Raw genomic sequence first — 18130 nt, 5'->3', positions numbered from 1 at the left:
AAGCCGGCTTCTCCTGTTTCTGATGCAATACAGTGGTACCTCTGGTTACGTACTTAATTCATTCCGGAGGTTCGTTCTTAACCTGAAACTGTTCTTAACCTGAAGACCACTTTAGCTAATGGGGCCTCCTGCTGCCGCTGCGCCACCGGAGCACGATTTCTGTTCTCATCCTGAAGCAAAGTTCTTAACCCGAGGTACTATTTCTGGGTTAGCGGAGTCTGTAACCTGAAGCGTCTGTAACCTGAAGTGTATGTAACCTGAGGTACCACTGTATAAGGCTATTTCATAGGTTCAGTTGTTGCGGATGAAGCTGCTGCTAAAGGCAGAGCTCAACAAGACAATTTAACTACAGTGGTACCTCGGTTTACGAACTTAATCTGTTCCGGAAGTCCGTTCTTAAACCAAAACCGTTCTTAAACAGAGGCGCGCTTTCCCTAATGAGGCCTCTCTCCGCCGGTGCCCTTCCACCGTTCAGATCCCGTTCTCAGACCGAGGCAAAGTTCTCAAACTGGGACACTATTTCCAGTTTTGCTGAGTTTGTAAACCAAATTGTTCTTAAACTGGACTGTTCTTAAACCGAGGTACCACTGTACTAGGAACCTTAGAGGAGAATGACTGTGCAAGGCCATAGCAACTGTGGGCCCTGTGGCAGAGTCATTATTTGAGATGGTATTTGTATGGCGCATCTGGAGTTCAACAGCGGTAGATTAACACATGTGGCACATGATGTGTCAGCCTTACTCAATCTAAGGTGGTTTGGGCATTGTCAGGGCTTGAATGGGAGACGACTGGAGGACCATGTGCATATTGACAGACTATACATTCAGTATCAATATTGTGGTTAGCAGGACTAGAGAAAGCTATTTTGCAGCGCCATCTGTGAGCTTTTGGGAATATAGCCAGGAAGGGAAGAATCAAGACCAGAACAGATGCAAATAATGATTTTGCATGGGGCTAACGTTTGTCCTATAATCCAACACAGTTGATGATCACACTCACCGCACAGATGCCATCACTGATAATTACCCTCTTGCAGAGCCCATGGTGTGTTGATACCCAGGCCTGGTTACCGGTCAATGCTAGCATTCAGTTCTTCCACAACACAAAACTTTGCACCATGTGCAAAACAGAATGACTGCATTTTGTAGGTTGCAGGGGGTGGCTCGGAGGGCGGACAACACAAGATGGTGTGATTAAGTTGACGATTATCGCATGATGTGCATTAAGAGGGATGGGTGGAGTAAGACTGTAGTGGAAGAATCATCTAATGACTGCATAGCTTACAGCAGGTGTAGCTAATGTCACGTCGTCCATATGTTGCTGGACTACAACTCCCATCATCCCTGACCATTGACCACGCTGGATGGAGCTGGTGGCAGTTGGAGTCCAGCAACAACTGGAGAGCTTCACATTGACAACCCCTGGCTAACCTATCAAGTAGCCTATCATGGCAAATGTTGGAGATGAGGTTTTTAAAAAGAGGCTCCAAATAAGTGGATTAACTCATGTTGGAAGCTAGGGCCATGGAAGAGTGGAGGAGAAATTCCATTTAGTTCATATTTTAATATGTAATCTGAAATGCAGCTTTCTCTTTAAACTTGCACTTTTCTGAACATTGCAGTGTAGTTTGCCAACCAAAAGAAGTGTACAAAAATGTGTGTATTAGGGAAAACTGCACATATAAACTGCATCTATGTGGAAATAACATACAAACATGCATTACTGTTACATGAAATGTGTGTTTTAGGAAAACTGCATACAGAAATGTATGTATTGGGGGGGGAACATGCTAAAATGTTGGCGAATTTTGGGGAGAACTTAACTGTAAACTGGTGCAGAAATGTGGGAAATGAGAAACTGGGAGAAATCAAAATAGACAGGTCCCTCCCTCCCTCCCTAGGGCTGTATCTGCATTAGTATGTTTGAATTCCGCCCAATTCAAACTTACGGACTCACTGTTAAGACCGTTTTCATGGAAGACAATCTTACTCGGCTACGAGTGATTGCCGAAGAAGTACAGTGGTACCTCGGGTTACAGACGCTTCAGGTTATAGACTCCGCTAAACCCAGAAATAGTACCTCGGCTTAAGAACTTTGCTTCAGGATGAGAACAGAAATTGTGCTTTGGCGGTGCGGCAGCAGCGGGAGGCCCCATTAGCTAAAGTGGTGCTTTAGGTTAAGAACAGTTTCAGGTTAAGAACGGACCTCCAGAACGAATTACGTTCTTAACCCGAGGTATGTTTGAAGGGCAAAAAGAACCCATTGGTCCTAAGCATCTTTGTTATGTGTTTCCTGTTTATGGGGGACGCACTTGCCAGAGGAAGGCATGTGGCTTCTCTGTGAGTCACATCTTCCATTTCCCCGAAATTTATCCACACATGGAGGGGTCCATAGATTCTGGATAATAAGACATGACGTTGTGTTTTAACTAAATTGATGCCCCCATGCTTTGAACAAACTGCAAAACCTGGATTTGATGGCAAAGGGGTATGGGGAGCAAGCAGGAGGTAGTTTAGGATGTATGGACAGGAGGAAATAGCCAGGAAGCCTTTGCTTCACAGCATAACATCTGCACTGGAGAAAAGATTTGCTTTCCGTTTCCCTGGAAATCCCAAAGGCCAGCTTTTGCTTGCCGGTGATTTATGAAAGAAAAAAACTTTGTTGCCATAACTAAACACAGGCAGATTTAGTTCGGCCCTGTTTTTTAAGGGGCTAACCCTACACATGATGTGCAAAATTGTGCAGTGGAGCCTGGGCAGTGTTTATTGTTGTTGGTTTAAATGAAAACCAGCTTGGGGAGGGGATGATTCTGAGTGGAGAAGCAGTGTGTGCCCGCTTAATGCTTTCCCCATGCACCAAAACAGCCCCCCACAAACTATTTTCTTATGCTTGCGCACAAAATGTTAGTCGTACATAGAATTCACCTGCTGAAATAAATTAGCTTAAGTCCATTGATTTCAGTGGGGCTGCTCTGAGATCACCTTTAGCCTGTGATGGAGCCAAGATGCCCCCTATAACTTTTGGGCACACTCATTTGCATACTCCAATAGTGGCCCTCCAAAGGGAAGGGGCCATTGGTCAGCGGTAGAATGTGTGCTTTGTATACCTCAGGCGCAGACTCAATCTCTGGTATCTCCAGCTAAAGGATCTTGGGTAGCAGACCTGGGATTGCCAGCTGCACAAGACCTTTGAGAACCACTGCTACTCAAATGAGACTGGGCTGCAATGGAACTTGGTTTAAGGCAGCTTCATTCATTCAAAAACACACAGCTGGCAAGTCAGGAGTGCATGTGCCTGACAAGTATACCAGTAATGGCACACATACTGTTTCATCACATTCCCACATTATGTTGGGTGTATTCCCAAACAAAATTATCCACATCTGAAGCAGCTCTTCAGAGCCTTTCTTGACATGGCTTGAATGTGTGCTTCCCTTTTTGCCCAGTTTTCAACAGATGACCACCATGCCGAATCCACCAATCTGAAAATACTGTTTTGGCAGCGTTGCGCTTGAAATAAGGGATGCTGATTGCCGTGATGTTCTGGAATAAGGGGCAACCTTTTACCGTTAAGGTCCAGAACGTAAAAGAGCAGTTAAAACTGGCATTTCTGGTGCATGCCTGAACCCCTGGGCTTTCAAATTCTCGAGATCATATTTGCAGCCTGCCTTCTATTCAAATTGCTGGGGGTGGGGAGAACAGCTTTTATGTGTGCATGTGTTTTTAAAGCAGAGGAAATGCCGACTTGTGTGGTGTGAGCGGAACACGGCCACAAAGGCCGGAAACACAGGCGCATGGGCTAATGCTTGAGACGCTTCTGGCAGTATCAGCTGCAGGGATAGTTGCAGACCTAGGCATACCTGCTAGAAGAAAGCCAGTCCTATTACACTCAGTGGGTCTCACACCTTCAAAGGTGTGTTTCAGGCTGGGCTGCTAAAGTGGGAAAGGAGATCTCTGCTCATGGCTGATGTTCTCAAAGAGGGGTGGTCCTCCAGAAATGTTGCTGGACTGGTCTCACAGATCTACAGCAAGGCCAATGGTCAGAAATGATGGGAGTTGGAATCCAGCCTTGTATGGAGGGCTGCAATCCCCCCCTCCACCGTTTTAAGTTCATTCTGAAACCACGGGCAAACAAAGCTTTGTGACTCAGGGTGAGATGATGAGGGTGTAGTCTCAGGGATTATCTGATGATTTTTGGAATACAAGAATTGTTGTGCTGGGATCTGACTGATGGTCTGCCCAGAACAGATCACTAGCAAATGTTTTTCAAACAGTAGCTAGTCAGATACCAGTGGGAAGTTCACAAGCAAAGGATCATAACCCTGTCTAGCCCCGCTGTTAATCCCCTAGGGAGGTGGCCAGATGCAAAGGAGGATAGCATCCCATGCCTTTAACAATGGTGAAGAAGAGGGTTTTTTCTCTCTGCAGGTGCAGCTACACATGCAGAGATGTCTCTGCTGTAATTCCCTCTTCTATATATCTATTAAAGCAGGGATGGGGAAAGTGGTGGGCCCTCAACACTGGCTAGGGTGGACGGGAGTTTGAGCCCACCAACAACATCTGGAGGACTACAGGTTCCTCATTGCTGTGTTAAAGGAATAGGTATCTGCAGCCTTCTTTTGCATCTGGTTAGGGCTGCTCAGTTGCAGCTCAAGTTTCCCCCTTCACATTTTCTGCCACTGTATTTTGGGACCTGCTATGGATATATCACACAACAAGCTAGCCAGGGAGAGGACATCTATGTGGGCAAATATTCCGGGAAAGAAAGGGTAGGAAAAGCCACAGTCACCCTGTGTTGTGTCTTGGACCCACTTAACAGCAAATGGAAGAATTGCTGGTTTGCAATCCAGGAATGCTATATATGGACACCTCAGTCACTGGGCTTTGTTAGTCCACCGTGAGCATACTGCCTTTCAACAAGGAGGTTGCGCTTTTGGCAATCGTGGCCATTAGTTCTGTGCTTTCTGGCTTGTGGCTATCAAACTGCCCTGTGGCAACAACTTTCTTAAAAATCCCACAGCAGTGGTTCTTAGTTGAGTTGGGGAGTGGCTGAGCCACAGCCCTGAATCTTCTACTCTGTTCTGCACCCCTTCCAACCAACACTCACATGCCTCTCCAGACACATCCTCTGGCTGCTTTTCTAGACACTGCTGCTATTCCTTCGCCATCTGAGCTGTTAATGGAAGAGTGCATTGCTAGCCAAACAAGCCCTTACTTTGTCAGGGAGGTTGGACCTGTGGCCCTCCAAATGCTGTTGCCCCACAGCTTGCATCATCGGTGGCCACTGGCTATGTTGTCTGGGGCTGATGGGAGTTGAAAAATGCCTGGTTCCCCACCCTGTCTTAGCTCCAGTAGTTCCACATGTGAGCACGTAACTGTCAATCCTTGCCAGCATCACAGTAAACCTATCTGAACGCTTAAATCAGCTACAACCCTTCTAGCCCTTGGAGAAGAACTTTAAAGGTAAAGGGGTAAAGGGACCCCTGGCCGTTAGGTCCAGTCGCGGACGACTCCGGGGTTGTGGAGCTCATCTCACTTTACTGGCCGAGGGAGCCGGTGTATAGCTTCCGGGTCATGTGGCCAGCATGACTAAGCCACTTCTGGCGAACCAGAGCAGCGCATGGAAATGCCGTTTACCTTCCCGCCAGAGCGGTACCTATTTATCTACTTGCGCTTTTGAACTGCTAGGTGGGCAGGAGCAGGGACCGAGCAACGGGAGCGCACCCCGTCGCGGGGATTCGAACCACTGTCCTTCTAATCGGCAAGTCCTAGGCTCTGTGGTTTAACCCACAGCGCCACCCGCGTCCCTTGGAGAAGAGCTTTAGGAGACAGCTAATATTTGTTGAGGCAACATTAGGGCTCAACTTCATCCTGATGCATGGTTGGGATGGGCAGAATCTGTCAGTTTTGGTGTCTCTCAGTTTCTCATTTTTCCAATCTTAAGTTCATTTCTCCACTTTTCCACATCAGTCTGAGATTTTCTTTTTAAAGAAAAAAGTCTCTTTGAAAAGTTACCAGCATCTTTAATTTCTCTGCATATGTACACACTTGCAATTTTCCTTAACATACACATTATTGCAAAGTGATTTCCCCCAATGCAGTGCACCCCTCCTGCTGCTAATATATGTATCTTTATGCACATTTTACCTCAGTTTTGCAAAATTCAGAGAGGTGTGAATTTTGAAGGTCAGCGCTATTTTGATTCGTGTACTGTTTTGGAAGTGGGACGCGGGTGGCGCTGTGGGTTAAACCACAGAGCCTAGGACTTGCCAATCAGAAGGTCTGCGGTTCGATTCCCTGCGACGGGGTGAGCTCCCGTTGTTCGATCCCTGCTCCTGCCAACTTAGCAGTTCAAAAGCAAGTCAAAGTGCAAGTAGATAAATAGGTACTGCTCCGGTGGGAAGGTAAACGGTGTTTCCGTGCGCTGCTCTGGTTCGCCAGAAGCGGCTTAGTCATGCTGGCCACATGACCCGGAAGCTGTACGCTGGCTCCCTCGGCCAATAAAGCAAGATGAGCGCCACAACCCCAGAGTCGGCCACGACTGGACCTAACGGTCAGGGGTCCCTTTACCTTTACCTTTTTACTGTTTTGGAAAGTGTGAATGGGGTAGATTCGTCTTTAAATGTAACTGAATCAAACTCCTCCACCACTCCTAAGCAAGGCACACCCACAGACAGACCAAAGTGGGGCTGTACTTTTACCCCCATCCCCGACATTTCACCTGCCTTTCCAAATGCATTGCACACATTTGTCTGTAGAGAAAAGCCACCGCATGGGCTTCTCCTGACATGGAGAGATTCCACGTGATCAGGAGCCCCTTGCTGTGTGGGTGCCCTGATCACGCAGAGCCTCTGGCATGCAAGGAAGAGCTCGTGTGTTGGCTTTTTTATAGAGCAACCACACACAAAGCACAGTTGTTGGTGTTTTTAAAAAGGAGAAGATTGGACAGCAGAGTTGCAGCACAGTTCCGCTCTGGTCTATATGCAGGTATGCCCCTTATGCTAGTCTTGCAGATGTAGAGGCTTATGGGGGCCTTGATTCTGTGCTCTTGGTAACTCTTACTATGTAGATATGAACCCTCCTGTCTATGTTTATTCTATTCTGTGATTATTCTGCGTAGGTGTAGGAACTGGCACTGCATACTGAATTTAGAGACTTTCCACTTTCTTTGAGGGCTGGCTGAGGTGGGGAAACAAGCCCACCTTGTTTCCAGCGTGGTGTAGTGGTTAAGAGCAGTGGACTCGTAATCTGGTGAACCGGGTTCACTTCCCTGCTCCTCCACATGCAGCTGCTGGGTGACCTTGGGCCAGTCACACTTCTCTGAAGTCTCTCAGCCCCACTCACCTCACAGAGTGTTTGTTGTGGGGGAGGAAGGGAAAGGAGAATGTTAGCTGCTTTGAGACTCCTTAGGGTAGTGATAAAGCGGGATATCAAACCCAAACCTTCCCAGCCCTTAGTGACACAAAGAGGTTTGAAAGGTGACAAATGGTGCAATTTCAGAGGCAGTGGGAGGTGGGTACAGTGTTTGAAATGGCTAGAGGTGGAGCTCCAGTGCTTGGTACTGCTCTCTGCCCTGCCGCTTAGATAGCAGAAGCAGAATCTTATGAAATATCAAGAGCATGCATTCATGTGCCACATCTGTACAGCTGATAGGAATCCAGCTTGTCTCTGTGCAGAAGGAATTTTGCTGCTGCAACTTCCACGGCAGAATGTACCTGGCCTTGCCTAGGTGCTTTTAAAATATGTCAGGTTCCCTCCACTCAGTCAGGCCTGTGCTTGGAGCTGTTGCTTCAGCAGTGATGTAGACCAAAAGCTTACCTAGCAGGTGCTGCAGGCTCCTCCCCTTCCTGGCTCTCTGCCAGGCCCTGATCCAGGCAAGCACTTCTTGCAGCTCCCTCTTCTGAGTTAAGTGATGTGCAGCTAGCTGAGGAGTTTGGTGGGGGTGCCTTGTGTCTGTGGCTCTGGGGGAGAACCAGCTAGGACTCCAGGCACTGCTCCCTGAATCTCAGTCAGATGGGACTACTCTTAAGAAGGGCCTCCACAGAAGATCTGAATTCTGGGGAGGTAAATATGGGGAGAGTCTGCATCACTAAAAGTCCTGTGTCCTAAATATCTAAGGGAGCGCCTCCTGCTCCTGGTGAGTAGGCACCAACCAGGAGAGGTCTAGCGCTGGGTTCCTTTTCTTGGCTTGCTCCTTAATTTAAGATGTGATTATTTTATTAGGTTTCTAGAACTCTAGTTTAGAATGCTTTTGAGTCCCTTTAGTGGAGAATACAGCTAATAAGCCTCTATAAGGTGGGGGGGGGGGAATGAATGAATGGATCTAACCCACTCCTTTGCCCCTGACCAGAATGAATAACAGTTAAACCATTCCAGACAGAAGCTGATGTGACTATTTTCCAGAGTTTCCCATCACTGGGTCTCCACAAGCTCCCTTGGTAATTTGTTCCATTGCTTGGCTATTATTATGGTTGGAAAATTTCTGCTGACATTTTTTGAGCTAAATCTTTCCTCCTGCAGTTGGAGTTCATTCTCCTTTGCCACACAGGAAAGGGGGTGTGAGCGCAGCCCCCACAGTTGCTGCTGCCACCCTCCAACTGCGTCACTCTGATGTCCCCTCTGCCTCTTTTTTCTTCTTGCCTTTGTCAACTGAGGTGGTTGTGGAGGAACTGCACTTTCCATCTGGTGTGCCACAGTCTCTCACCTGCAGCAGAGTGTGAAATGCAGGGGCTGAGCTCCCTGATCTGAGCTCCATCACCCCACAGAACATATATATGGGCTGTGTGCTTTGTGGTCGTCTTTTTAGATGCCAGTTTCTATCCCTTAAGGATGCAGAGATAGGCTTGAAAGTGTCTTAGGTGATGGCTTCAGCCACCAAATGCCTGGGTAAATAGGAATGTTTTCAAATTCCTCCTGGAAGTGAATAATGATGGAGAAAGACGCACCTTGCTTGGAAGGGCCTTCCACAACCAAGGAACCATCACTGAAAAGGCCCTGCTAGTAACATTACTTGCCTGTATCTAAAAATATAAGGAGCAAGATAGTAATAGATAAGAGCTGTTTGTGCCCATTTTCCAGTCCTCTGACAACTAAGTTATGCTGTGAACCTGGGACCAGTGAGCACCCACAGAAGCAATGCATCCTGGGATACCATCCCTGGAAGCAGATGCGACCAGACATGAGAGCTTTCCCCAAGCTGGTGCCCTTCAGAAGTAGTTGGAACTCCCAACTCCCAGCATGGCCGGTGACCAGGAATGATGGGAATCAAAGTCCATAACATCTGTCAGGCCACAGGACAGGGAAGTCTGGAGCAGTTGCTTGTCATCTGAATGCTTGATGGCAGCAGGTGCCATCGCTTTTTTTGTTGCCGCAAGAAAACATGGCAGTCGGGGAACGTCGTGTCTGATGCTCTAGCCGTCAAGGGAGCTCTGTTCTAACCTGCCGCATGACACTTAGCCTCAGGGGTTCCAAAACTCTCATCGCCTTTTCCCAGGATTACCTCAGTGTCTTGCTACCTGAGCTTGAAGCCGCCAGATCTGAGGAAATTCCACCCAGCTTGGTGTCTGCCGCCTTCTCAAACATATAAAAACCAGTGTTCAACACCTTTCATGGGCTTGCTCTATAAAACACAGTCTAGGTCAAGGTGAGTGTCTTTATATTTTGGGTGGCTCCCGTCCCAGGATGCACTGTGGATTTTAAAGAGGGCAAATGGGAGCCCATTGTATCGAAGGAAGGAAAAAACGAACAAACCCTTTCTTCACCCAAGATACAGAGCCTTTAAAGCAAGGCCGTTCCTATGATGTGGTCCTCTATAAATTGTTGGACTGCAACTCCCATCATCCCTTACAATTGGCCATGCTGGCTAGGGCTGATAGGAGGTGGAGTCCATCAACATCTGGAGGGCCACAGGCTCCACACATCTGCATGCACAGACACACAGAGTCATAATAATAATATATAATAATCATTTATTATTTATACCCCACCCATCTGGCTGGGTTTCCCCAGCCACTCTGGGCAGCTCCCAATCGAATATTAAAACCACCAAACAGCATTAAACATTAAAAACTTCCCTAAACAGGGCTGCCTTCAGATGTCTTTTAAAAATAGGATAGTTGTTTATTTCCTTGACACCTGATGGGAGGGCGTTCCACAGGGCGGGCGCCACGACCGAGAAGGCCCTCTGCCTGGTTCCCTGTAACCTCACTTCTCGCAATGAGGGAACCGCCAGAAGGCCCTCGGAGCTGGACCTCAGTGTCCAGGTTGAACAATGGGGGGTGAAGATGCTCCTTCAGGTATACTGGGCCGAGGCTGTTTAGGGCTTTAAAGGTCAGCACCAACACTTCGAATTGTGCTCGGAAATGTACAGGGAGCCAATGCAGGTCTCTAACTGAGCTCCAAGAAAAGAGAAATTCTGTGCTCCACCTAATTTAAGCAAATAATTGTGAACCCAAATCTGCTCAGCATTTTTAACCTTCTCACCTTTTTAACCAAAGAATGGTGCATTCTTCAACCAGTATGCAGGGGCTCACTCCTTTTACTCAAAGTCTACTGTACAGTAGACACTGTACAGGTCACTGAGTTCTTCCATCCAACCTTTGAGAGTTCTGCCTTGACATCCTTCTCCCTTTGCAAATCCCTCAAACCCTTGTAGAACTACGGCTGCTGGTTCTCAAGTCCCATTGTGCACGTTTCATCTAAGTGAAGTTTGCTTTGGCGGGTAGCTCTGGGACGCCAATGGCTACTAGAGTCAGATAGGTGATCCTGAAGGCAGTGGACTACATCAGCCTTTCCCAGCCTTGGGATGCTGTTGGACTACAACTCCCATCATCCCTCACCATAGGCCATGCTGTCTGGGGATGAAGGGGTTTGCAAGACTAGGAAACACTGGCATCCCTGTAATTGAGCAACAGTACCAGGCCCTGCTGCCAGTAGTTGTTGGGGCTACTCTAGAACCAGAAACCTTTGGTTCCGTGCATGTGGCTGCCCTTTGTGGTGAGGTAACAGGCCTGCACCTTGGAACATCTTACCTGGCAGTGATGTGTTCTCAGGGGTCAGGAGTGGTCCCACCTACCCATCCTGTCCATTGGGCCCTCCTGGACAGGAAGGGATATAAATGGCTTCCTGTTTGGCCTGGAGCTTTTCCTGAGCAACATGGCCTTCCTGGCTCTGGAGCATTTCTGTGTGTCCCTTGGCTCTGACTCCCTGGCTCGACTCCTGGCTTACCTCTGACCTCTGTCCCAGGCCTGCATGCTGGACAGTGTCACAATGAGAGCGAAACTATCTTTGTAAGCCATCTTGAGCTGTGGGAAAGTGGCAGAAAATATTGTTTAAAAATACACATGCATGTAATAATAATAATAATAATAATAATAATAATTTATTTGTACCCCACCCATCTGGCTGGGTTTCCCCAGCCACTCTGGGCGGCTTCCACAGAGACCAAAAATACAGTAAAATGTCACACATTAAAAACTTCCCTGAACAGGGCTGCCTTCAGAGGTCTTCTAAATGTCAGGTAGTTGTTTATCACTTTGATATCTGATGGGAGAGCATTCAACAGGGTGGGCGCCACTACCAAGAAGGCCCTCTGCCTGGTTCCCTGTAGCTTTGCTTCTCACAGTGAGGGAACCGCCAGAAGGCCCTCGGAGCTGGACCTCGGTGTCCGGGCTGGACAATGGTAGTGGAGATGCTCCTTCAGGTATACTGGGCCAAGGCCGTTTAGGGCTTTAAAGGTCAACACCAACACTTTGAATTGTGCTCGGAAACGTACTGGGAGCCAATGTAGGTCTTTCAAGACCGGTGTTATGTGGTCTCGGTGGCCGCCTCCAGTCACCAGTCTAGCTGCCGCATTCTGGACACATGCATGTACACATGCATACACACTTATATGTGCAATCCCACGAGGAACTGAGAATTCGTTTGGTGTGTTGGGCCAGTGGGCTGATGACCCATTTTGGCATGATATGGTGATCGCAGCAGGGACAATGGCCGGCTCTTTCCTACCTTACGTGTCTCTCCAGCAGGTATCAGACGCTTTGGGTCTAATAAACCCTGCATTTTTTTCTCCCTGCCTCCCAAGCTTCTTGCCTATTAATGTCCAGCTCACGGAAGGGAAGGGCCTGGAGACCTGGCCTAGCTGAAGCTTTACAGCTTCTTCCAACCTGGCAATTTGTGGCCTGAGTTCTTACCAAAATAAAAAAAGCTTGTTCTATTACGAGGGCAGAAAGTAGCCATTGTGCAAGGCAGGGCTTTCAATTATGAGGGACCTATATTTAGCTCTGTGTGGCCCTGCCTGCTGGAAGCAGATAGACCATAGCTGCACCTTAGACAGGGTGTGGAGAAAATAGATAGATCCTCTCCGCCCCCCGGCTGCCTCCCTTTCCCGTAAGAACTCAGGGTCACCTTGTGAGACTTGAAAACAGCTTGCTCTACATTATGGATGCTTCCCTGCAAGGCACAACACAGCTGCTGGCAGTAGTGGCTGGGGATTATGGAACCTGCCATCAGAGGTTGGGTGTGCTCTCTGTGCCCCAAGAACCTGTCGCAGAATCCTCTGCAGTGCGCAGGGCTTCCTGGTCAGGCAAGCCAGTGTGGAAGAGGGTTCCCTGAAGGAGAGAAGTCTGAACATGAAAAGCCTCATAGTATGAGTTGCCTGACGCATGATGCCAGGCTGGCCTAAGGTCTCAGCTGACAGTACATTTTGCTCAGTTCAGTCCCTTTGGGTATTTACCGTATTTTTCGCTCTATAAGACGCACCAGACCATAAGACGCACCTAGGTTTTTGGAGTAGGAAAACAAGAAAAAAAATATTCTGAATCTCAGAAGCCAGAACAGCAAGAGGGATTGCTGCGCAGTGAAAGCAGCAATCCCTCTTGCTGTTCTGGTTCTGGGATAGCTGTGCAGCCTGCATTCGCTCCATAAGACGCACACACATTTCCCCTTACTTTTTAGGAGGGAAAAAGTGAGTCTTATAGAGCAAAAAATATGGTAAATGCCACAGGCAGCAGAAGCCTGCAAGGGAAGGTTTTAAAGGCCAGAGGATGTGGGAACAGTGTACTTGCCCTTGAGCACAGCAACAACCTGGTATGGAGAGTTTGATGGCAAGGCGTATAGTCATAGCAAACTAACATGGATAGAGAACTTAATTATGTGAGCGTTAGTTCTTATATCGCCTGACACAGTGACACCATCCACCAATAAAGGGCTTGTGGAAACCCACAGTTTGCAGAAGTACAAAGGGGGGGGGGGAGGAGCCTAAATTGAAGGGGAACCTAAGCAGACCTAAAGGGACCGAGAATGCTTAGTGGCCACAGAATGCTGACCGTGTTATGCAGGGGTAGAGGTATGGAAAACCAAGTTGGAATTGAATGGATTATCTTGGAAAGCTGAGTAAGAGCACTCCACACTACAACATTTTGTTGCAGCCCCCACTTGTCTTTGCAGAGTTAACAAGTGATTTGTTTCTCAAAATTGGTCTGGGAATCATACTACGTGATCCAGAAGTTCCTCTTCGAGGTAAATGTGAGATTGTATTTCATTCTGTTTTTAAGTGGCGAAGGAAATGCATTGAGCACATGCTCAAATTAACCCATCCCACCGCCTGCTTTTTTACTTTTTTTTTTTACTACATATGTGGAGCTGCACATAGGCTGTGAAAGGTTCCGGGAACAACTATAAGTGAAGCCTAGCAAAAATTAAGCATTATATTTACCCAGCACTGTTTCTGTCCTTTTATCATTCTCCTTTCCAGGCAGCCACTGAATTGATCATAAATTCAGATCTAGCTAGCCATTCTGATAGGCTGGCGAAGGCCTAACTATTCTCTGTTTAGCAATCAGCTTATTCATCCTGCAGTTTGCCTTGCAACTATAGATTGTCTGTTGGCCTGGAAGTGCTATTTTTTCTGTGGTGCCCAGTAATTTTAGATGATTAATAAATAATCAACAAAGGTTCTCCATCACCTTCCTTCCCAGGGACTCACAAAATGTCTCTGGCCACATAGGGCAAAAGTTGTGATTGAGGAATGGCAGAGGAGACGGCTGCATGGCTGTTTGAATTCCCCTGGAAGTTCATGCACTTTAAGCAACTGATGGACCTGCTTTGGAGTGTATATAGTCATTTTTGCTCAGTTAACCTTGAGTATAGCCCACAAGAGGGATGCTGGTGGCGCTGTGGGTTAAACCTCAGAGCCTAGGGCTTGCCGATCAGAAGGTCAGCGGTTTGAATCCCCACGACGGGGTGAGCTCCCGTTGCTCAGTCCCTGCTCCTGCCAACCTAGTAGTTCGAAAGCACGGCAAAGTGCAAGTAGATAAATAGGTACCGCTCCAGCGGGAAGGTAAATGGTGTTTCTATGCGCTGCTCTGGTTCGCCAGAAGCGGCTTAGTCATGCTGGCCACATGACCCGGAAGCTGTACGCCGGCTCCCTCGGCCAATAAAAGCGAGATGAGCCGTGCAACCCCAGAGTTGGTCACAAGCAGAACCTTTCATGGCTAGTACTGGTGTGGTTGCCAGCCAACTGGTTTTAACCGGGTCTGAGCTTGTTGTCCAAACTACAGGAGAGAGAAATTCTCATGTGCACAAAGATATAATGCCAAAAAATCACTTAGTCACAGAGCAGAAAGAGCTCAAAGTGCTATGTTTTGTAGTGCCTCTGATGGAAGATTTTAACTGCAACATGTTCAACTGAGTAAAATCATTTCATGCCCCTTGGGGGACTCTTTCTCCTTTTGCTCCTCTATCGGTGCCTTCTCTCCCATGTTCCTGAGCAAGATGTTGACCTCTAGATATGTTTCCTGTTTCTTTCCTTTCCCTTTGCTTGAGTTTTTGGCAACAGGCTATTTTATAAACGAACGAACATGTGTAAATGAGCCGTTTTCCCCACTTTATACGAGATGGTGGCAACCGCAGATACTGTGTGTGAAAGTGGTGTCTCTGCTTGAGCCCTTGTGCTGCATGGTATGGTATTCAGGAAGGAGTGAAAGATGTAGAAGCCATTGACGTGGAAGGAATCCAAAATTACAGCAGTGTACGCATTTAAAGCACATCCTGTCCCGCAAGAATTCTGGGAAGTGTAGTTTGCTAAGAATGCTGTGATTTGTAGTTCTGTGAGTGGTAAACCCCAGTTCCCAGGATTATTTCAGGGGTGTGTGATTTCAATGCACGGTGTGTACACAGCCTACATGTGTAGACCCTTGATGTTTTGGCCCTCGCCATGCCGTAGTGTTGTCAACAGAGGCGTGTGGTAATACAGCGTAGCTCCTGATGTCACTGGAAGGACTTGGCAGGGAAGGTGCTCTTCTTAAGTGGCAGCAGCACAACAACAACAACAACAGGTATTAAGGCAATGTGTCCCCGGGTTAGAATGACGCCCTGAAATTAATGCAGAGTGCTTCTGATGTCTACACAAGCTTATTCTGCAGTAAATCACTGTGCTTATTTTGCATTTATTTAAGATCAAATACAGTGGTACCTCGGGTTAAGTACTTAATTCATTTTGGAGGTCCGTTCTTAACCTGAAACTGTTCTTAACCTGAAGCACCACTATAGCTAATGGGGCCTCCTGCTGCCGCCACGCCGCCGGAGCATGATTTCTGTTCTCATCCTGAAGCAAAGTTCTTAACCCAAGGTACTATTTCTGGGTTAGCGGAGTCTGTAACCTGAAGCGTATGTAACCTGAAGCGTATGTAACCCGAGGTACCACTGTAAAGGACCTTGAGAGACAGGGCATGGCCTGAGGAGAGGCCTGAGGAACAGGCAGAAGGCCACATATGCTGCTGAGCCTGAAGTTCCTCATCCATTGAAGTTCTCCATTTCATTGCCGTTGAACTCCTACATTCTCCGCCTTTACACCAGGTGTGGGGAACCTTTGTCCCTCCAGCTGTTGCTGAACTGCAACTCCCATCATCCCTAGCCAACAATTTTTGGAGCGTCTTGGCAACCCTAGATGCAGATGTGTGGACATCTAGAGCCAACCTAGATGTTATGTTGTGTTAAAGAAGGAAGTGTATCTCTAAGCCTTTTCTCAGCACATATTCTTCAGGGGCACAGACCCCCATATTGTGTCCATATGTTTCCCCTTCTGTGAGTAGCAGCAGCTCCAGGAGGGAGGGAGATTTGGATTGGGGAAACAGCGTTAAACCCACCGTCCCCACTGCCATGACTCTGATCCACATTGCAGGAGTCCCTCAACAGACAATCCGATGTGCAATGTGCTCCCTGCAGGCAGAAAGTTTGAACGCTGTTGCTCAAGAGCGAGGAAGTTCTCTTGGGTTTCCACATTTATTTACGTGCCACAGGCAAACCTTGTCCTCATTTCGGCCCCTGGCATGAGAGCTGGCCTGGGGCAGGCGGACCAGGAAGAGGGAAAACCTAACAGAAACTGGAAATGGTAGCTAAGCGTTGCTTACAAGGCTGGCAGATCTGGAAGGAGAGATAAGAATGGCTTCCTTTCTGCTGCTTGATGGGATGGGGGGCGGGGTAAAACGCCAAGGCTCTGCCCAAATCAACTTTTAAAAGTGTGTGTGTATGCGCACACGCGCGCACACACACACGTGCACATGGAAGGCTGGGGAGGAGTAAAAAAAAAAGAAAGAAGAGGGATTGGGGTGTAATTTTAGCTCCTTGAAAGCTGATCTAGTTCAGGAAGAGCTAAAAGGAGGAGAACAGGAGGTAAACAAATGAGGTTGTATGTGGCAGGCGGATGGTGGGGGGACACTCAGCCCAGCTGGCTTGAGTTAACATGCTCTTTCATTGTCTGGGCCTTTTGGAGGTGAAGTTACAGCTCCAGAGTTCGAGCCAAGCAACACGTGGGGTGTGTGGGGGTGGGCTGGGTGGGGAGTGGAGGAGTTGAGCTTCAGATGAGATTTTGTGCGCTTGCCCTGAGCACATGTGCAAAAGGGGGGTGGCGAGTAGTTTTCTCCTGCCTCCTGGTTTCTTGTTCTTTGTATCCTGATCTGAATACAAGTCCAGGGCTTGGTATACTCTGTGGGCAAAATTTGGTATCTGCCCCAGAATCCAGAGGCCCTCCATTCCTCCAGGATTCTAGCCCTTGCGGTCGGTGAAGCAGGCTTGAGACCTTAAAAGAGCCTTCGCAACCAGGAAAATGAGCAAACGTTCTGTTAGCTAGCCTGTGCCCCTCCTCATCCTTTTCCTTGCAAGAAGAATTTAAGTGAAAATTACATTTTCAGACTTTATTCCAGGTGCAGAATTTGGCAGAGAATTTGTTTTTAGAAAAGCAAAAAACACAGAGCATTCTTGAGCCTCCCATGGGAGACTAGTAGCTTTGTCGACCAAGAGCCTTCGAAGGGGTTGCTAGTCATCCAGGGATCATTTACTTACCTTATTTACTTAGTCTCTTTGACAGCGCACACAGATTCACACTTGACGTCTCCCTGTTCTCTCCCTTCTTGTTCTGCCTTCTCTCTCCAGCAGCAACAGACTTTGCCACTTTACAAGGACACGATGACTTACAAAGTTCATGGCGGGGAATGTGTTTCCTAATAGTTTGGCATTGCGCACAGGAGAGTTGGGAGAGTTGCTGTGTAACATGGAGACATCTGCCCCTGGAATCAACTTGGTAGCATGGCCTGCCTGGCTCCCACAGTTGTCCCTGTCATCCCTACGGAGAAATGGTGGAGGGAGGGCGGAGTAGACCAGAAACGTCAATGCATGCGGACTGCGGAACTCAGCTGAGCGCTTTCAGCCCCCCAGATAAGGATTATGCAGATGTCATCTCAGCTAAAAGCTAGCAAATGAAGATGGGGAGGAGGGTTATTCTGAGCTGTTGCTTTAATACTTTCAACCTGCCTGTTTTGTCAAATAAACCATGGTTTAACATGACATGTATAATAAGGTTACCAGATTTTTTTCAAAGAATCCGGGGACACTTTTTTTTTTGAAAAGAGGAAAAAAAAGTTATTAAAAATATTTATCTTTTTAAAAGTAATATCAGTAATATCTTTTTAAAAGTACAGTGGTGCCCCCAAGACGAATGCCTCGCAAGACAGAAAACCCGCTAGACGAAAGGGTTTTCCGTTTTTCAATGCACTTCGCAGGACGAATTTCTCTATGGGCTTGCTTCGCAAGACGAAAATGTCTTGCGATTCTTGCAATTTTTTTCCGCTCCCCAC

General features: G+C 47.6%; 1 protein-coding gene and 1 long non-coding RNA gene across 23 annotated transcripts in view; both read left to right on the top strand.

Moving 5' to 3' along the window:
• FMNL3 (formin like 3) overlaps positions 1–18130 on the top strand; it is a 106077-nt gene that overhangs the window by 13190 nt on the left and 74757 nt on the right. The gene's annotated exons all lie outside the window — the stretch shown is intronic.
• LOC310671781 lies at positions 16591–17840 on the top strand. Its single transcript, XR_014508183.1, has 2 exons — positions 16591–16670; positions 17430–17840. It is a non-coding gene; the product is annotated as an uncharacterized lncRNA (long non-coding RNA).

Source organism: Podarcis tiliguerta, assembly GCF_965153285.1.
Source record: "Podarcis tiliguerta genome assembly, chromosome: 2".
NCBI lineage: Eukaryota > Metazoa > Chordata > Lepidosauria > Squamata > Lacertidae > Podarcis > Podarcis tiliguerta.
Note: the sequence above shows the minus strand (reverse complement) of the source record. Positions and strands in the feature narration are given on the sequence as shown.